We start from the raw sequence: 8,930 nt of genomic DNA, 5'->3' as shown, positions 1-8,930 counted from the left end.
ACGGCGAGATCAGTGATAATACGATGCATGTCCTGGATTCGAGCAGCTGCGTCGACGGCAAGCATAGAGTATATCTGCGGTACTAAGCCTGTTCGACGCCAGCGTAGATCTGCTGGTGCGGCAGGCTTTTCGTTCTCCCATTATTTTGGCTAGTGGAAATAGCACTCGACTCAGACGCATGGTGGACTGTGTCAGCAGTGTTGACTGGCTGACTTCCGCCAATGAACCTTCCCGGGGGCTTCTCGTCGGTCCAGAAGGACTGGGGATAAGCTCAGTGTGGGTTATGATGGGTGCAGTGAAAGAGGATGAGCCGCCGAACACCGGTCGAAATGAGTCCACGTCGTGAACAATTCACCAACAGATTATCGCTACTAGCCACATACAGCTCGCGGTACAATGGGATTGCCTGCTAGTCGTGTGCCGAAAAGCTGGATAGCCTGCACCTTAACATTGTCTGCTGGTTCGGCAGTGCCTCGAACCCAGAGGACCATGCAACTGTATGCGAGAAGGCGAGACACTAAAACTTAACGCAGGCGACTACAAACGATACGTACATGTGCATATGGGTGCAGAAACGTACGGTCTGGAATAGCTGCAGTTAGTTCATTAAGACTCTACATTAAGAGAGTTCGAAAGGATAGAAAAAATCGCAAATGAACGAAGAAATTTTTGCAGGACATATCGCGATACATTTTTAAATGTCCATTACACACGTGAAACGGGAACTTTGATGAGGTAGTCAAGCATGTTCAAGCACGATATGTTCATGCAAAGTAGGCGAATAAGTCATCAGTACGTACTCTGTATCCTAGCTATTTACTTTTTAAGATGCCCGTATCTGGCCTTAGCTATAATTGCTGCGTTATTGAAGTAGAATATTCATTACAATTTCACTATTAGTGTATAAGCCACGTATATAAATTTTTACTTATTTTTCAATATATATACTCATTTTCATCATGATGTTTCTTCTTCAGTTCAAAATAATGTTATTCGTAATATATAATTAGTCTCAAAAAAGACACAAGTAGGTATTATATATACACGGACGAATCCTTCTACTGACATCCACGTTTTTCTGCCATATTGTGCCATTTCGTGCTTCCTACGTACAGATCCACCATTTTGTTGTAGCAATGCGCAGTCGCTGGCAGGAACTTTTGCTAAGATGGTTTGCTTCAGCTTGTCGGACTCTAAAGAGTTGCCTAATGGTTATGTCCAGGACTACGACATTAAAGGATGTCACCATACGGTGAGGAGCGAAAAAAGTAAAGGACCATGCAAAGAGATATTTGAAGATGCCACTACCATCTTCGGCGAAGCATCCGCACTGCGGGATGCTGGCGAAACCTCATATCGAGGTGGCAAATCTGCTGCTTTTACAGGTGGATGCCAACGACTGCGACGGAACAAGCGCGAGCTGTAAAGAAAGAGTAGAAGTTTAAGGGGGATCCACTCCACACAAAGTCTGCCTGAACTCGACGACTAATCCACTGTTACGACAAGGGACTACTAGATGGAGCGCGAAAAAAAAACCAAGGCACAAGAGATTAACTCCAGAAGTAGTCACGCTCCACCCGTAAGTGAAGTCGAGGTAGTAGAATTACGGGAAGAGTAAAGAAGAGCATCATTATTACTAGATGAAAAACTTTATGACTTGAGGAAGCGACGACGATGGCTACGGTTGAGACGATGTTGAAGTGGAGGCGAACGAAGGCATAGCGATGAGCAAACAGCGAGAGCCAACGAACGGCAAACGAGGAATGTGGTGCCAATTAGAGAATGGCTGAGCTGTGCCTGTCGCTCACGCACATATAAGCTGTGCCAGCGCTAAAAGACCAAGCGAGATCATACATGTTGTCTGAAAAAGATAACCCGTTAACAACAGCAGGCACTGTGCAATAGTTAGTTAGTGACGCAAAGGTACACAACAATAGTCTATTTCATCAAAAGTAAGGATTTTATTTCGCCCGCTTTCGCTCGTATCATCGTCAAAATTTCTCCTGACTACTAGCGGCGTAGTTTGCAAGTTGGCTAGACATCGTCGGCGACTATGAGCGATTCTTCAAGCGCTGCTGCTACAGGCATTTCCTAGGAATAGGCCAGTAGAAGAGCGAAAGCAGGCTTGAAACGCTTAACGGCACGGTGCCGCTCTTAAGCGAGAAAATTCACAACAGCGTTAAATTCCTCAGCCATACAATATAATTATTAGCAGCGCAATCGTCGCACAAACAGCAACCTTGCTCTTTTTCTAACAGGAACGCTACCGACTAGCTGCGTACTCTTTTAGCGCACAAGAAAGGAAAAGACCCTTTTCCTCTAGCACGCTCTGACAAATCGGGGGCTAGTGAGCACCGGTGAGTACTAGTCATGGGTAGGCAGAAATAACCGCCGTAGCAGCATCTGCGAACTTGCGTATATAGCGGTAATACTAGCCGTATTGCTTGCACTTTCTGGCCATCCGGGCCGAGTTGCCTCGCGTTAGTCACTCTCATGAATACTATGCAGTGGCAAAAGGAAGCAGTGTACGCTTGTCGGGGAAAGTAAAGGAATGGACTCCCAAACGGCATCGACGGATGGAAGATCGCCTATGTAAGAAGTACAGAGGGGTGCTGTTAAGCAGGTTACTGTTTAAGCATTGCGTCTTGCGAATAACAGACAGACGACTTTTGAAAAGTTAATCTGGTTGTCCGCTACCACGTTTTTGTGCTATCGCTGCTGCGTTTTGAACTAGTTGTCGCCGTTAATCCTCTCGGGGTCGTCATTTCCTTCGTTTTGCCCTTAATGGCAGACAAATTCCTAAATAGAACCTCGCCACCATCTACTCTTTTAGGTCATCGTTAACGAAAGCGACACGTTAATGAAAATGCGAACACGTCCCTGTCGCCTTACCTGTGTCTTAACAAAGACTGAAAATCGCAACAGCAGCAGCAGACGATGCTGCTGCTAAGCTGTAATAGATAAACTTTCTTTGAACGCTAGGAAGCAGACACTTTGCTGGTTGACAACATCAGGCAGCTGTTCCTTTCCGGTAAGTTGCCTTTTGTTTCTTTTAGATCGCTTTTTCCTTTAGTCGAGTACCTCTGCTACACTTACTTCACTGATAGAACAGCGACCTGTACCGCTTCCGTCCTGCAACACTAGGCACTATCTGCGACGCCATCTCCCTCAACAAATGCTCACGCCCGTTGCAAGGGCTTGCTTTCCCTTCCAGTTCCTAACCCCCAGCGTGCTACGTTGTCTGCACCCCATGCCAATGATGTTGGCGTTGTTCCGAGAGCTTTATTCGGCTTTGAGAAGAATGCGTCCTCTGCCTGAAGAGCGAAGCAGGTCTCCCTGCCCGCAAAGGCCTGAGAGAAAAGGCATGTCCTTTCCTCCTTTTCTCTTTATCCACGTTTCCTTGAACATGCCAATTGTCCCAGGGTGGTGGCAGAGATGGTTGCCAAGCTCGGTTGGCTACAGACCTGCAGCGAAGGCTCAGGTTGGTCGAAGAGCGTGCTATCTCTCAGCCACATGTTGTGTTGCCGCCTGGCTAGTTCGCGCCAATTGGGTAGAACAAATGGGAACCACCGTCGAGCTAAGTGACACCCAACAAAAGGGGCCAAAGCCCATGGATAGGTTATATGGAGCAACTCGCGAGACCACTTACTGATTTCTGTAATATTTGTTTGACCGTTCTGTGGTTGCGGGTGTGTGTGTGTGTGTGTGTGTGTGTGTGTGTGTGTGTGTGTGTGTGCGTGCGTGCGGTTTTGGTCCAAGCAGGCCAATAAGGACCGGCAAGGGGTAGGTATGGAGAAGGGATGCCCACTATGTTAGCTTGTTTGGAGGTGGCCTGAGTGACTAGGGAAATTTACACTCGCCACAATGACTATAACAGTAGTCTTCCGGCCAACAGTAACATGGCGACGGTAGCTTGGCTGGCGACCGCCGGGCCTCTGGCGATAAAGCGGTACACACCCCTGCCTTTCCTTCTAAACGCTGCCAATATCAGCACCCACGAAGCGACCCTGGGTCGCTACGTTCGGTCCCAAAGTGGCTTGAATCAAAGCCGCTGCATCGCACTGCTTGTGCTGCTTACAACAGAGGTGTCAAGTCCTTTGCGATCACATGCCTCTTCTTTGCGGTTTCTCTTACTTGGTCTTTTCGCCTCCCGCCAGTAGCTGCACGCACCGAAGCGATATCGAGACAATGTGAGAAGTCACGACAATGCGCTGTAGGAGGAACGCTGGGGGGTAAATGCCAGCTTGGATCCCGCGCTTTGCCTGCAGTCGGTTTGCAAACTGTTGCTTGCCAAGAGTACCGACAACGGCTTATAAACTATCCTCTCTCCAAAGGTAGACAAGAGCAGCTAATAGCAGGACCCAAGCTCTCAGGATATCTTTCGTGGCCACATCGTTAGTGTGCCCGTATAGTGGAAGGCCCTGGGCTACCGTTTGCTCACTGAAGCTTAAAATATTCTTACCGTGCCAGTTCGGTACTGACGGGGCAGCCTTCCAGCCCATCAACAACGTCGAAAAGAGAGGGATATTAGGCGTATGATTGGGCGATACACGTTGCTGCGATTCAGAGCGGCAACTTCGTCATGCTCCTTGTTCACTAAGCAGAAAAAAAGCCAGGAACAAAAATTATCCATACGAGAGGATCGGCGGGTACCAACTCAGCCTGACAATATCTGTGGGACAGCTAAATCGATTGCCGTTACACGAACCGTTACAGGTTGCCATTCGAGAGCTGTAGATAAAGTTGTTCACTTGAGTTGAAATGCTGTTACAACAAGTGACCACCTTTGAGGCCGTTACACATAGCAGTTACGGAGGAGCAGTGGACGGATGGCTATCGACTGGCGTTATTCTTTTACTAACTTCAAGTTTAATCAAAAGCCGTTGGGAAGAAACACGGACCAATAGAGGTGGGTCACGAAGTTGCTAGATTAATACGAATCCCATAAATGTAGGCTAAATAGATGCTAATTTGTTTTTCGGAGTTTGTTGGAACTGTGTACTCAAAATTACAACACTGAAATAAGTTCAATAAGTAAACATCGTTCTGGGCTTTTAAGAAAGAAACTATCCTATGCTTCGTTGAGAAAATGGTGACGAAAAAATTCAGCACACGGGACAGCTTCCTATAAACACGTTTCGCCAGCTCGTTTGTTTATTAGAAACAACGCCCCCTGAAAGCTGCAGTCGAGCCAGCACAGCTAAGGAAGCGGGTTGGAGAACTTGGGCACGCTTGCAGCCCTTGCCGTAGTCTGGAGCCCTCCAATACGACCGTACAATGTAAGGAGTATCTGTGCAGATCGTCAGCAAGACTCTTGCGGCATTACGTTACCAATAGAACAGAAAAGAAGTAAATTGTATTGCGAACATTGTCTATGTTGTTTGCCTTTGTTCTCTCTAGAACATATCTAGTTTGTTAGTTATCATGGAATCTATGACGGTCGATTAGGCACGCTTACTTAAAATACTCTATTGAAACCAAAGTTGTATCGTGAATGTCACTTAACATGAAAAAATTTATGAAACATTGACCTAACCTAACCTAACCTCACCGCGTTCAAGCCCGTAGAGCTCAGTCCGAATTGGCGTTATCAGTATGCCAATCAAAATGATCCCTATTCACACTTCGGTTTATCCATTGCGAAAATAGATCAGCGCATAGACATTGCACAGTGCACAGCTAACTTATCTACCGTATCTAAAGGTCAAGTTGAAATGTACCAAATTCGATATATATATATATATATTTTCACACAATTTTTTATAATATATACTTTCTCACACGGAACCCGTCTTCCTACTAGCTTTCGTGGCCATTGCTCACTTAAATTTACGACCACAGGCAGCAAGACACGAAATCAACTAAAAGCTTTAATATGACCTTGGTTCAGTCCTCTATCGCTGACGCATTCAAATGAATAAAATCCGATTGTTCAATCGTGTTTGACCGTTATTCCTCATCTTGACCTCCGATGTCGTGACAACAACGTCTACATAATGTATTTATCAAGCAATACCTCAATGCAGTTGAGGTCGATCAGCAATTGCGATTGAAGGCATGACATCTTACTCACTAGTGTCGAACCATCCTTGTTTACTGTTCCATAGCGAACCCAGGAGACGCGTTCTAGGATACTACGTAAATTAAAGAGATAATGTCTTAATTACCAAATGCTTAAAATTCGAAACGATTCATTGCCGAAGCGTAACTACTTACCTTAAAATGACTGATCAGAACTTATTTCTTAGTGGCTGTTAAGTGTAAACGATACATTTATTAAAGGGGTTCGCCCAGGAATATCTGAAATTTACGTTTACCCCAACCTGATAGATAATAGGTTCATCCGAAAGTTGTTCATAATCGCAATGTTTACTTTTGACAAAACAAAGACATCTTTGAAATTCAAACGCAGACAGCCACCTGAAAATAGAAATTAAATAGCATATAGAGTGTTAGACACTTTTTTTCCGATGAACCAAAAATATAATTACCTTCTTTTACATAACCTCTCCCTTCCCGTGTACGATATTTAATCGGAAGCATTATACGCATAGGAGCAGAATAGGCCCGTAGATTTTCCAAGCTTTGAACACGATAGCAACGTTCATTGCCCAGCCATTCTTCCATGCCAAGCCATTACAAAGCAGACAACTCGCTGTTGTCTTGCTGGGAATGCTACTAAATAGGCAAAATCGCCCTACTAGTCAATGATGGCCTTAATTAATTCACGTATTTAAGCGCATACAGGTGCTCTAGATGGTGTCTTTTTCCGCAACGACACGAATAGCCCGCGCCGGTAAGCGTTGTCTGTTGCATTTTCGAACTGCGTGAGCGTCAATAGCCCGCTTGTATTAGCAGAGTGCCATATATGTCCTTTCCAACCAACTAATGACCGACGACGGCAACGACCACCGTAGCAAAATAGACCGAAAATACGCTGGAGAAACATACATAGTGGGCGGACAGTATTTAGGGTGTTTTTCCCAAAGCAGCAAACCCATGCGATGATTTTTAGTTGGCTACAAACTGGGCTGCAGATTTACACAAGTCTTTTCTACAATCTATCGCATTTCCCTGTAGCAGCGATGAACCGCCGAGTCTGACCTATGAAAGGCTGATACCTGTATTAGAAGTCGCTTCTAGAGTTTCGCTAAAACTCCACCACGCTACTCCTATTACTTCTTCTTCTCCGTCTTCTATAGCCATATCTATTGGACGTAGATGACAGTGTTGAAGCCTGAGTATCTACAGATACCCCTATCTCGCTAATAGTGCTCTCTGCCCGTGCTCATAGGTTTAGTAGCATGAAATTTGATTTCCTGTCAGTCGACAGGCCTTTTGTTCATCCGCTCTATATTACCACTGTCGCTTCTAGTTGACTACTACTCCCCTGAACGAAGTACGAGCAAAATTTCTACACGTACCACCTATACTAGCTGTTCTTAGGTCGGAGCGTTGAGGTTTCCTCGGCGAGCGCGGGCTGAAGGCGTCGTAAAATGTTGGCAACCGGAGGACCATGCGTCCAGAAGAGGGCCTATGGAAGCTTCCTATGTAAAATCCGATGTTTGGCTGTGGTAGAGAGTAACACCTGGTGACAGTGATCATAAATACATTAGATTAAAGGAGATGTTATGTTGACTGATAGCTACACTGTGTTGATGTGTAGATGTCATTTTCTATCTTTGGTGACTGACATTATGTTTGATGTTGTCATAACGCAGAAAGTGACAGTAGCAAGATTTAAGGGAATGAACATCGAATATAAAATTTGTTTCGACCTTCTTTAGGTCTAAACTGTGACCCCTTTTTTTGACAAGGAAAGTCGACGCTGCGGTCGATAAACTGGCGAGTCGGCAACAGAGAGAAGAAACTGTGCATCGTTAGCAGATTTGCTGTGAGGGTGTGCCAGAAACAGATGGTCTTATGATCTGAAACATAGTCTTCGGCGTTTTCTTTATAGTACATGAAACAAGCTTTATATCATTTTTTGCAACACTTCGAACTATCTCTATCTTACGTAATAACACGCGTATTGTGCTTACACAACAACATTATAGTACGTTGCCCCTGTTCCACAGAAAGCAGTTTGTTCCGGCTTCTAGTTTAATGTACTTCATCTTACAGCGTATTATTCCATGTCTGAGTGCATCGTCAGAGCTAATCCTTCGTGGCGATGACAATTCTCTGTCTAGTTGTTCAACTAAGCACTGTTGTCTGCGCTTTCTTTTACTGTACACTAGTAAATAATATATGTCGGCAACATATATACGCTACTTCCAATTTTCCTTTATCAAAGGAAGCATACAGCACAGCTGATCCCCAACGGGGTGCGAAACGCACTGAGTGAAGGCCCCATGGAAACAGGCAGAAAGAGTCTTGCAGCCAGGGTCAGGTCAAGTCATACATCCCACGAGTTTTCCCCCATCGAGTTAATCGAGGGGTTGTTACCCCTTTCCCTTGCTTGACTTGGCCGTCGAGTTCGTTCACTATCGCCACCATCACCACTTCGCTCACGTTCGCTGCACAGTGAGTACCACTTTGAGTGACGAAGGATAGAACACAGCGCTCATTGGACATCGGGCGGTTCCCGAGGCGCGTGTCGAATGCTGGATGGCGTCGACAGATAAAAGTCAACAAAAACAGCGCCACCAAAGGCTTTAAAGCAGCGAAAGGAGTGGCATACAACGACAGCAGTTTGCTTCGAACCAGCGGCGGCGAATTTGCCACGAGTGAAAGCCGGCTCACTTTCGCGGACGCGATGACGATGACGACAACAAAATCGCTCGCGTGGATCAGCTGTCGCTAGAAAGAATCGCTGCAGCTTGAGAGAACGAGTACGTAGTAAAGTGCATCATTGTCGTCGTTCTCGTCGGCAAGTTGACGCATTTGAAATCAGCACTAAGAGATTGTGCGCATACAGAGACATATTG

General features: G+C 45.6%; 1 protein-coding gene and 1 long non-coding RNA gene across 4 annotated transcripts in view; one reads left to right on the top strand and one right to left on the bottom strand.

Moving 5' to 3' along the window:
* Nucleotides 1-8,930, top strand: part of LOC147754830 (uncharacterized) — a 141,078-nt gene that overhangs the window by 54,361 nt on the left and 77,787 nt on the right. The gene's annotated exons all lie outside the window — the stretch shown is intronic.
* On the bottom strand, nucleotides 5,678-8,774 carry LOC147754831 (uncharacterized). Its single transcript, XR_015329806.1, has 3 exons — nucleotides 8,043-8,774; nucleotides 7,425-7,588; nucleotides 5,678-6,420 (listed from the first exon to the last, which is right to left on the bottom strand). It is a non-coding gene; the product is annotated as an uncharacterized LOC147754831 (long non-coding RNA).

The sequence above is a fragment of the Varroa destructor genome, unplaced genomic scaffold (genome assembly GCF_002443255.2).
Source record: "Varroa destructor unplaced genomic scaffold, Vdes_3.0 BEIS01000006.1, whole genome shotgun sequence".
Taxonomy (NCBI): Eukaryota; Metazoa; Arthropoda; class Arachnida; order Mesostigmata; family Varroidae; genus Varroa; species Varroa destructor.
This window is presented reverse-complemented; position numbering and strand designations above follow the sequence as displayed.